Source organism: Episyrphus balteatus, chromosome 1, assembly GCF_945859705.1.
Source record: "Episyrphus balteatus chromosome 1, idEpiBalt1.1, whole genome shotgun sequence".
In the NCBI taxonomy this organism is placed as follows: Eukaryota; Metazoa; Arthropoda; class Insecta; order Diptera; family Syrphidae; genus Episyrphus; species Episyrphus balteatus.
Genome location: NC_079134.1, coordinates 69,003,637 through 69,015,916, shown reverse-complemented (window position 1 = coordinate 69,015,916; position 12,280 = coordinate 69,003,637). Strand labels below are relative to the sequence as shown.

Below are 12,280 nucleotides of genomic sequence, written 5' to 3'. Positions count from 1 at the left end.
ACATATGTATATTATAACTATCATTCATTTACTTAACTATTTAAAATTTTCATTTCACTCAGTTTCAAATCAATATTTATTTATCAATGTAGTCGAATCACTCTATTTAAATTAACTATCATAGCAACCTTTGAAATTTCATTTCATTATTAAGAATTTTATTTTTATGATTCGTTCTTAGATTTTCATAGAATAATCTTGTTTTCTTTAAATTTAATAAATAATTTGTTTTAGTTTTTTGATACGCTTTCGTGTTTTAATTTTTCAACTTGAATTTTATTGAATGGATGTTGGTCAAGTCTGAATCCAGACCATTATCCATACTTCCATATATGGTCCATTTTCTTCGTTCTGCAAGCTATAGTTTGTATAAGTTTAGTTTAAGGCTTACTTACGCAAATCATCCATTTTGAAAAAAAAGGAGGTCTCCTTAAGGCTATCTGGAAGTGTCTAGAAGAAGCCTTTTTAATAGAAGTTAAAGAAGACCTTTATAAGACCTGTTTGAACCGTTCTAAAGAAGTAGGAGTGTTTTTTTGGCACAGATATCCGTATCTGTATTGGGAGCTTCATGTATTACAAATAAAACACCCAACAGCGGATAAAACTGAAACTTAAATCTGGCTGCGGATAAGAAATTGACATTTTTTCGAGTATCGATACTCGATCGGAAAAAATTTCGGATAATCGGATAACTCAAAGAGTCTCGAAGGCTATGTTCGCAGAGTGCAACACACTTTAAAACACATACAATTAGTCTACATGTCATTTATATACCTTTTTGCCGTTGATTGAAACTAGACTTACTCTAGTCTTTAAATGCTTTTAAGTGAAATAAAATCAAGGAACGAGTCGCACATAGTTGCCTTACGGTGTTCATTATTTTTCTTCTGCAATGTCGTTTTCTATTCGCGAGGTTTAAGGTATAACTAAAACGGCCACTTATTGCAAAAAGTGGGAAATTTACAAAAGTAAATTTTTTTCTTTCTAGCGCCATTTATATATATATATACAGCTAAAAGAGGTAGTATACTGAGGAAAAAGTGAAAAATCTCAGATTTCTTTATCTATTTGAGACTTGAGATTCAAAAATATGGATTCGAGATTGAAAAATCTGAATCTCGATTTTTATCAAGATTCACACATACATAGGTACAAGCACACGCACTTTCAAATACACTTCTCTGTTTGACATTTGCTGAATATTTGTTTATGTTTCATTTTAAAAAGTTAAGTTTATATGAACACATTTCGTAAATAAAACTAGATTTCATCTGCTATTTACCAGGAAAAATCTGAGATTTTTACTCAAAAATTTCAAAACAATAATTAGAAAACGACATTAGTTAAATGGTTTTTTAAGTTTTTCTGACCACAAAATTAAAAACAATGATGCAGAAAGCGCATTTCTTGATGTCAAAAACAATTTTTGTAGTTTTTTTTTTCAAATATAAATGGCGCTAGGAAAAACAAAAATTTGTGTACTTTTGTAAATTTCCCAATTTTTGCCAAAAGTAGCCGTTGTAGTTAAGTAAAGATTAGGGGTATTCACAATCCGATGCAACTGGTCGAGTATCATTGCAAAAGTGCAAAAGTTTAAAATCTTACAACACTACAACAACAAAATATATGGATTGAAATTTTACAACGGTCTTGCACTTTTGCTATAGGGTATAGCAAAAGTGCAAGACCGTTGTAAAATTTCAAAATAAAAATACAATGGAGTAAAATTATTTTTGACAGATGGCAGCTCACCGTCGTGTCGCCCATGATAAACAGTTTGTCTTTTTTATTCTGTTTATAATGGTTGTCGCTATGCATGTCCCGTAATTTAGTTTCTTTTGATGTAAAATAATTAGTGAAAATTAATTAACCCGAACAAAACAAAGAATTAAATTATAAAAAATGGAAAAAAGAAAAAGCAACGGTGGAGGAAAAAAAAAACATCATTCATGCTTCAATATTTACTATAGATAAGAAGAGGGGCGTACACGATCTATTGTAAAAAAATAAAATTTTACATTTTTACTAAATTTAAAAAAAATTTGACCCCTACCTTCAAGAAAACCGAGCTCAGAAAAGACACTCCGACCGCAAAACGCGAAATACGATGTTGCACTCACACACTTGCAACTTTTTGTGTATGAAAACACAAAGTCGAAGGAGAAGCGTTGTGAAAAGTGCGAAAAAGAGAAATGACGAAAGAAAGACAAAGGCAAGAAAATGACAAAACTCCTTTTTGTTATTTATTTGTTATTTATTTGTTGCAGTTCCTCGCGTGGCGCGTATCGTGCTCATGACTCGTCATAAATATTAATAATAATATTATTGATATTAATTGGAATTTAAAAAGGTATGCATTGCTGAAATGTAGCTTAACAATTTTCTAATCAATAATATTAATCTTTTTTGTTTTTCGTAGGAATTCTTCTTCTCATTCATCATCTACAATTCCTTTCATCAACTTGTCGAACTGCATCCAACGCTACTCCAGTTGCTGTATCAACAGACAATTCATCGCCTCAATAAAATATTATCGTATGTGCAAAATTGAGGTTTTGAGATTTGAATGCAGTTTTGCTAATTGATTTTTTCTTTTTCATTCTGTGAAATCCGTTTTTCGATATCCGTATCCGTTTCCAGGATAATCGCTATGCATTTTGTCGTATGTGTAGGTTTACTAATATTTTCAGTAGCTTTTGTCGTAAGTGCATAGAAAACGTGTTCATACGACAAAAATTATCACATACTACAATTTTTTCATACTAAATCTGTGTTTTTATTCGTTCGGTAAATAATTGTCGTATGTGCTGTTTTTGCTACACATACAACAATATTTTACTGAAATTTCAGTAAACGTTTGTCGTGTGTCCCTTAAGGAAATACACTGATGAGTGTAATTTCAGTTTTCAGTTGCAATCAAGATGTCGAACAGGTCGAACGAGTCGACCTGCGCCAAGTTTATCCCAGGAGCTTTATGCTCTATTTTATGAATACAAAATGCATAAAATAATTGTTTTATGATTTTATTAAATAAGCATACGTAACGAAATATTGGAAAATGAATTCCTTGACGCCGATCCTTTAGGTTCTCCCCTAATCTTCCGAATCCAGTGATAATAGCCCTGTTCCTTTGGGAGGTCGCAAAGTACTTCTAGTAGTTTACTGGCGATTTTCAATGGAACGCACTTTCAACGAATTCAATGCAAATCGTTTCTACTCGGGAAGAAGAGCATGAGTAGATGAGAGTACTAGATTAACCAAAACATCTACTATTAGTAGAATACCACCTCCAACTGAACAGGGCTAGTGAAAACTTGGCCCTACAAATGTCGTTTGAAGCTTTTGTCGTGCTATCTTAAAACCGTAATAATTTTAATTCAACTTGAAGAGTAACTTAATTTTAGTAAACTGTAATCTCATTAATTCTAAAATTGCTTTAAAAGTAATGTAGCTATTATTTTTTTTCAATTTAGGTATGTGAGTTTCTCTTTAAGAAAGAATTTTGCTGTGAAGCCAATAACCCATAGTAATATACAAGAATTTAACGAAACCTCGATTTTAAAGCCTGGTACGCTGCTCGCGCTAAATTTTAGCCAAGATAAAATTCCCATACAAGTTATCGATAATTTGTATGGGACTCATTTTACCTCGGCTAAAATTTTTCGGAGAGCTAAAATTTAGCGCGAGCAGCGTACCAGGCTTAACAAAAAAAATAAAACATACATTTCACTTCGAAATTCAAAAAGTTCTATCATTTTATAGTATTGGTGAACTGCTTCTAAACCAATTCTAAGTTTAGAAGTAAGATGTATGTTTTATTACCATTGATGTTTTTATTAAAATCGAGTTTTGCTAAATTCGGGTTATAACTAAGTGCCAATCCGATTTTAAATAACCGTTAATAAATTAACGTTAATTGTTTTAAAAGAAAAAACCTTCCTCTATGTGTTTTTTCGCATTGAATTTGACATCTATTTGGCGTATGTCGTAAGCAAGTGTCGAATTCAATTTTGCTTATTTTTGTCGTATGTGTTTGGCTAACAAATAGTTTCTGTGAAAACGTAACATACAACATCGGCATATTGGAGAAAATTGACTATTATTTGTTTCTGCATTGGAATATTAAAATAATTTTAACATAATTCAACAGAAAAATATTTTCTGTATATGTCATGATATTTAAAAAAAAATTCACCGTACAGTTTTCGAGCAAAAAAATCTGAATTTTAATTGCATTTTCCCAAAAGTAGCCGAATGTAACATAGGACATTATTTTATTGAGGCGACGAATTGTGAAAATATTTGTGTTTGTTTGTGAAAATAAAAAAAAAACAATGAATCATAAAGAATAATAGGGACTTTTAACGAGTCGAATTTTGCCGTGTGGCTGCGGCGAAGTTTTCGACTCGTGTGAACGTAAGTCACAGGCGACTAAAGTGACATCCCCATTGAAAAATACTATTCGACCGACATATCGTGCGGCTAAAATCGACTCGTGAAAAGTGGACATAACAAATCAGCATGAAGGCTTGGCCACACCGAAGGGTACATACGGTAGCGGTACGGGTAATTGTATGACAAAAATTCCACATCTGAACGTTGATGTGTCAGTTTTGAATTTTTTTCATACAAGTACCCGTACCGCTACCGCATGTACCCTTTGGTGTGGCCAAGCCTTGAAAGAAGTATCAACAAAAGAATCCACAGTGTATTCACTAAGTGGGGGGAATGCTGGACATCCATAGGTTCACCAACAACAGCAGCAACAACAAATGAAAAGATTTATTTTATTTTATATTTAATATTGTATTTATTGTCATTACTTATGCCGGACCGAGGTCGGACTCGTTTGCTTGAAGGGTATTGTCAAAATAAAACAAAAGTCTTCCCCCCCTTCAAGCAAACGAGTCCGACCTCGGTCCAATTTGGCTCCGACTTTAGTCCGACTACGACACGCCCAGCAAACGCAGAACTACAGAAAAAACCGGTGAAATATGTACGTAAAAGAAGTACTTCTTTTCCACTGAAAGAAAGATAGGAGCTCGGGAAAAAACTCAGTTATATACTTTCTGTATATAAGAATAAGTGAAGCAGCTATCTCTTTCTTGCATGCAAGATGAAATAAATTTCCCCTCCATTAATAGTACAGACAAATGTACTTCAAAAGTGCATCAGCGAAGCACTTCTGGAAGTGGTTCCGATGTACATTTTCCAGTACTTTTTCACCTACAGAAAAAGCACTGAAACTTGTACTTTTAAAGTACTTATTTGGAGCACTTTCATGGGTTTATATCCGTACTGCTAAAATCCATATTTGAATTTCATCTGAAAATAAAAAAATCTTCAAAACAAACATTCTTTTAAAAAACTATTATTTAATATTTTATTGGAAAATCACAAAATAGTTTTTTTTTGAAAACAAAATACATAAAAAAAAGATCCTTGGGCACGCGACTGTGGCCTGGCCAGTTGAGAAAAAATGAAAAAGAAAAAAATACTCTGCAGTCTGCACTTTGGTGGTAGTTTTTGTATCTTGTTTTGATTTTTTTTTTCTAAATGCTCAAGGCTGAAGCTGCTGTTTTTTTTGATGTTGCTGTGGCTATCAAGGTTTTACTGGTTTCACTAGAAAATATAAAATGTAGGAAAAGTCAAATCAAACACGAGCCGCCATTACAAAAGAGACAAAACTTTGTGCATTGCATACATAGCGCTCTTTTCCTCCTATTTATCAAAGAAGAGTTTATTTTTTCAGGAGAAACAAAACTTCTATTTTTGGAGGGGAGAGATTTTGGTAAATAAGAAACACATACATCCTCAAAATAAGCTTTGTTGGTGGTTGTATTTTCCCCTAAACTACTAAAGTTTGGTTTGCAGGGCGGGTCCCACGTTTGCTCAAATAAGTACGGAAATTATAATCACCGCAAAGCCGATTGCATAATGTATTGGTGAGGGGAAATTCACCACTCCGAGAAAACGGAGCGCGAAGTGGAGCGGAAAACGGAATGAAAAAAAAATGGCGTTTGAGTTTTGAAAGCATTTGCAAACAAAACAGAACACGATTTATTTTGGTTTCTTTATTTTTTTCTTTAACACAAAAATTTATTTATTGACACTTGGCATCACGGCACCTGGTGGACAGCGACGAAAATCTGAAAGTTATATAGATTATTTTCCGATTTGCCGCTCAATGTAATTTCCATAAGAAAAAAATAAAAAAGGCCTCAAAAAACATTTATTTTACGAATTAATTTTATATGTACATGTATCAATGTTATGATTGTAAAATGATAATAATATGTGTTTATGTCTAAATCAGGTTTAAAGTATATTAAAAAGTATAATAATACCTGTGTAATTTGTATTTAAAAAGTGTAAGCGAATCGCCTGAAAACAAACAAAAAAATACTATACAAAATATAGAAATTATTAAATTATTCTTTTATTTGTTTTGCTTTTTCACAAATAATAGTAGGTAAGCATTTTTTTATTTTCAACAATTTTGGAAGAAAATTAAACCTATATAGTTTCTTTATTTTTTTTGTAGTATTTGTTGTTGTTTTCCTGCGATTTGCTTATCTTTTTGGAGACAAATTAAATAAGAATTATTATTTTTTTTTGATATATTTTAAACCTGATTTAGATATAAACATATATTATTATCATTTTACAATCATAAAATTGATACTCGGTGATATAAAATTAGTTTGTAAAATAAATGTGTTTCGAGGTCTTTTTTGTTTTTTTCTTATGGAAACTACATTGAACTGCAAATCGAAAAAAAAAACTATATCATTTTCAGGTTGTCGCTACAAGTGGTAGATGGCGTGGAGAGCTATTTCCCAAGTCACAATAATAGGTGTTTTTTTATTACCACCGGCCTTAACTAGACAAAAAAACGCCTCGGGGCTTAACCTAAAAACTTGGCAGCACTGCGTATATAATGTTCCGAAATCAGCTGACTAGACAAATATACAGTTGTAAAGGAATTGTCAAACGTCAAACAAACTAAAAAAAAACAAAAGAACAAATTCCGAAGATTCAACAATTAATCAGCAAATAGGTATTTTATTTCCACTCGAAACAAAATTATGTTAAAATGTTCGTGAGCTTCGAAACAAACAACGTGAAACCTCCAGCCGCCCTCAAACGCGAACAACATCAAAAGTCTGAACAACAAAAAGCTAGAGGCCGATCCGGCTTTGCAGTTAGACGAATTATTGATTTTCGAAAAGCTTCAACTTATAGACAATCTCTTGAAAAAGCAATAGATTCCCCTACAACTCGTGTGCGGAAAGCAAAATTGTTCAAAGTCCTTCAGAAATCCTATGGAGTTAGAACAATTTTGATTTCCGCAGACGAACTGTTATCAAAAGATCGCATTACAACTCACTTCCTTGCATTCGAGATTGAATAAAATTCTTCTAATCAGCGCCAAATATTCACAACATCATTGAAGCAAATCGTGATTCAATTTCGTGGAGGGTGCAGAGGTTTGTATCTTTGTATATAAGAAGCAATTAAACCATGAAATAAAGTTCCATTTCATTTACCTTTCTGTACTCCAATTGGAACGACAAGTAAAGTACTACAAGGCAACCAAAGATTGGCGATCAGTAAATTGGACAACGTAGGATCTTTCTTCATTTACTATTCTTAGTAAGTTACTCAACAAATATTGCAACTGTGTATTTAACTAATTGTAGATTCTTTTCAGTTGGAATGTAAGGTGTTTGTTCGATCGGCCGATCCAATGTTCCAACTATGTGGCCAAAGCCAAAACCGTTTAAACACAAAACGATCAGACAAGCTTTCTAAATTAAATCAAATATTTTTGAAATTTCTAATTAAATGATAATTTCACTTTTTATAAATACAAAATAACATGTCAATGCTACAAATACAGCTATAGCTGCTGCAGATCAAATCAGCAACTTAAATTGATTGTTGTTTTCTTTGATTTCTTGTGGGATTACTTTGCGTTCTCTTGGTTTTCGTTTTCTCTTCTAAAATTGCTCGTATCCTTCATTGCATGGTTTGCAGTTTTCTTTGTTCCTAAAGAAAAAATAAAAATAATTCTTTATTCATAGTATGTAACTAAAATATCTTATGTGGATCTAATTCTTAAAAAATTATTTTTTTTAAATTCATACTTACATTTTTTTGATCATCTAAATTAGGTATACGTACCTTGTGACAAATGATAGAATTATGATTGCATGAAGTTGGTTTGGAATTCCAACATGGCAATTCGGCAATACAGGCAGCCATTAGGTACTTTCTTTTCACATTTTGGATGTGGTAATTGTTTGATCTTATACTAAAAAGTAGAGATTTAAAATATATGTAAGAACATTGGTAACACAACCCAAATTTACGCACATTATCAAACTTGTATTCAAAAATATTACTAGAGTTATTTTTGAAAGGAAAAGAGCAGCAGGACAACAAGCTGAATATAAAATTTTGGCAATTTGTCGCAGACTTGGTTGCATGATGGACAAAATCACCTTTGTGGAATTTTAGCTTATTTTGATGACGACACCTAAAATGAAATCTAAAAGGTAAGCAAATAAAATTTCAGTTTTTTATTCAATAAAAAAGATAAGAATCAACCTGCAAGGTTCTATTCCACGCGCTTTTAATTTCTTATCATTTGGCTTGCTGTTGAGTTTATGCTGCTGAGGATTGGAACTTGGAAAGACCTTCTGCGCCAGCTCGTAGACTAATAGGTATTCCTGGTTGTGGACTGCGGGGATAACCATAACCTGGATATGCTTCCTGGCTTACTAAGTCCATTGAGCGCTGTACACAGCTACATAATCTGGTGTCTTGGCAATTGCCAAGCAATTTGCTTATGCTGTTGTTGTTGCGCTGCTTCACATAATTACTGTTGCTGAGACTGGACTCTGATTGTAGAATCATTTGAGATGCTGCTGCAAGCGTTGTGTGATTAGCGGCTCGTTTTTAAGTTTTAATTTGGATTTCCATAAAAATACAAATCCACCCCCAAAGAGCAATGGAAATGTTTCTTTGTCATAAAAACAAATTGTTTTTCTAGCCAAATGTTCATCTTCGATTGGTACCGACACGATGTAGACCAGGTGTAGCTGGACTGAGTAGGGCGGTTCAATGTGCTCATCTTCAGCAAATTATTTTCGTCGTCAGATATATGTATGATATATATATGAATTTAAAAAAAGCTTGTAAGATTGTTGTAATAGGCAAGGCATACCTGATTGAAATCGAACATTTACAAAGACGAATAAATTATAAGTTTAAGGGAATACATAGATGAAATTGTGCGATTAACTTCAGGTATTTAGTTTTTGAAGATTTTGTTTTCAGTTTAAAAAAATTTAATTCTTTTTTTTAGTTGTTTTTTTTTTTATTTTATTTTGTCATTTAAAATGTCAGTTTTGACGTTTCTAAACAAATTCTAAACAATTTATGATTTGGTAGCACAGATTTAAAACTCTTCAAAAAGTTAAGCCCAAAGAATTCTCCGGGCTAAACAACTAAGCCCAAGGCGCTAAAGTGTTGTTGTATTTAACATTTAAATTGCTTAGCCCAGACTGCGTTTTTTTTGTCCAGTTAAGACCGGTGGTAATAAAACCTAATATCTATGGAGTTTGGTATTAACAACATAAGTCCAAAACCGTCGTTTTGAGATAAATGCATTTTAAAGTTTGAAAAATTCCCCCAAATTCAGTTTTATTTAATACAAATATAATGGGATGCAATTTACACAAATAAAGTAAATAAAATAATTTTTAAGTGTATTTATATGTTTTTTAGTGAGATATGTTGTTTTGACCAAACTAATTTTCGTTCAAGAATAAGCTTATTTCGAGTTGTGTCCTTAAAGCCAATATTTTTCTAGGAACTAAGTTGTGTTGTTTTGTTATTTAAAAGTATAAACATTTTTGATTGGTCAAAACAGCACAAGTTTTAGTTATGCCATTATGATCACACATAATTTTAGAAAAATGAGTTAAGTGTGATTAGGGCCATTGAATATCTTTGGAACTAGTTTACTTAGAGTTATGCAGTTAAGACTAAACGAAAATAGTTTTTTTTAAATAGTTCTGCATATTCAACTCATTTTCGAAAAAAATGGACTTATGCTGTTAATACCAAACTCCATAGATATATTCTGATGATATGATACAGCGGTTGGAAAATGTCCATCCTTGAAGACCATTGTAGCTGTTGTGTGTTGCTGTGTTGTGGCTTGGAGGTAGTTTAGGTTAGGATGCCGGAGAAAATTTTCAGCTAGCATCTCTTTATTGACCTCCTTGGAAAACATAAAAATGATAAATTAAATTAATTATAAAATCACTGAAGCACGCTAAGTGCCAGTTGTACAAACGTGGGTCAGCCTTGGTTCAGGAATTTAACCCGCCGATATCGGCAGATTAGCTGTGGGTCAACTTCGGCTCAAGCATGAATGTGGCTATTTTTACATATATGGACCTTGAACCAGTGCTAAACTTCTGCTTAACTACCGATATTAGAAGATAAAAGTTGTTGATCCACGGATTAAATATTTGTACAACTGGTCCTAAGCAATTCATACCTTTTTTTTATTAAAATTTTCGATATAAATAAAACAATTTAGTTTCAAGACGAGAAACGACACACGACCACGTAGCACTGCAACCAACAATAATTAAATGACGCATTGTACTTTGTCTATTTGTTGCTTTTGTCTTTCCTACGATTGTTTTCTTTTTCACACTTTTTCACCACGATTCTCCTCCGACTTTGTGTTCATACACAAGAAGTTTTGAGTGTGTGAGTGTTAACTCGTTTACCCTCGTATTTGACATTTTAAAGTCGGACCGTCAAATCTGAACTCGGTTTTCTAACATGAAGGGCCATTTCACATACAAATTTCAATTTCGATCTTTCGACCCTGCATATAAACGGGCCACCGTTTATATGCACGTTTGACTAAATCTACGAACATACCCCAAATGTCAAAAACTTATCCGAAAGCAAAACCACCCTTCAAGCAAGAAAACGGAGCTCTTTTTTGACACTCCGTCCTCAAAACGCGAAATACGATGTTGCACTCACGAACTTGCAACTTTTTGTGTATGAACACAAAGTCGAAGGAGAAGCGTTGTGAAATGTGTGAAAAGGAGAATTGAAGAAATAAAGACAAAGGCAACAGAATAACAAGAGCGTCATCTTATTTTTTTTTGCAGTCTGTCAAGTCGTATCTCTTTATTTTTTTTAATTATAATAAGTAATATTTCAATCTAAGAAAAGGTATGCAACGCTGAAATGTTTGTAATTGCGCTTCCGCAGCAATTTTATCAATTAATAATTTTTGTGTTTTCGTAGGAAATCATCTGCTCCTGCAGCCTGACGCCACCACCACCCACGAACAACATTCAACAGAGAAAATTTGTGGAATAATCAATTGCTCCTGCCGCCTGCCAGAAAATAAAAAAAAAATTTCTTTGTGAAGCCTAGTACACAGATCGGGAAAAATTTTGTTTCTCATACAAATTTTTTCTCGGGACAGATTTTGTCTTGATTATTTTTCGAAGCAGTACGCAGTTCACGCGCAAAATTTAAATATTTGGAGCCGCTGTAAAGAAAAAGTGTCCACTTAATTTTTCGCGGACAAATAATGTTCGAAGCATTATTCTGCCGGCAAAAATTGTGACAAGGAAAAAAATAAAACAAATAAAAATTAAACAAAATTAAGGTGGACTCTATAATAAAATACTTGAAAAGTGAAGACGAAGCAAATACAACTCGGTACTCGGAATCAAATCAAAAACAAAAAAAAAATTAATTTAATTTGAAAGAAAAAATAAACTTGATAGAAATTAAAAACTGCCTATTGTTGCCACTCCTTATGTGTTTGGCACCTTGATTTTAAGAACCATTTTCAGCTACTATTTTTATTTTTTGTTTAAAACCAAACGAGATATTAGGTGTGTTTTTTTGTTTATCTATATAGATTTTGTGCAAAAAAACGACATCGAGATTTTTGAAATCAAAACAATTTACGTGTTAAAAACAACAAAAACTTTATCTGTATAGAATTTTGAAAAATCCAGATAATTATCCAGATTTTACTTACTCTCGATAAAAAAAGTAGTGCCAAATAGTTTAATTGTTGTGTTCACACCGAAATATCTAAAAATATATTAACAAAAAAAAAGCGGAGAAAATGAGGTTTGAAAAAAGCTCTCATAGAAAAAATTATGCAAAAATTTGTTTGACATGGTTGAATTGAAATGGTAATATTTCGAGATGTACG

General features: G+C 32.5%; 2 long non-coding RNA genes across 4 annotated transcripts; one reads left to right on the top strand and one right to left on the bottom strand.

Moving 5' to 3' along the window:
• The first annotated feature begins 6,852 nt into the window (after nt 1-6,852).
• Nucleotides 6,853-7,915, top strand: LOC129907631 (uncharacterized). 2 transcript variants are annotated; one of them, XR_008771100.1, is made up of 4 exons: nt 6,853-7,060; nt 7,356-7,490; nt 7,536-7,656; nt 7,715-7,915. It is a non-coding gene; the product is annotated as an uncharacterized LOC129907631 (long non-coding RNA). The 2 variants fall into 2 exon arrangements; XR_008771099.1 differs by lacking the exon at nt 6,853-7,060 and having other exon boundaries at nt 7,067-7,490; nt 7,715-7,908.
• Nucleotides 7,869-12,041, bottom strand: LOC129907637 (uncharacterized). Of its 2 annotated transcripts, XR_008771107.1 has the most exons (5): nt 10,577-12,041; nt 8,614-10,294; nt 8,380-8,554; nt 8,188-8,317; nt 7,869-8,052 (listed from the first exon to the last, which is right to left on the bottom strand). It is a non-coding gene; the product is annotated as an uncharacterized LOC129907637 (long non-coding RNA). The 2 variants fall into 2 exon arrangements; XR_008771106.1 differs by having other exon boundaries at nt 7,880-8,052; nt 8,614-12,041.
• Between the last annotated feature and the right edge of the window lie 239 nt (nt 12,042-12,280).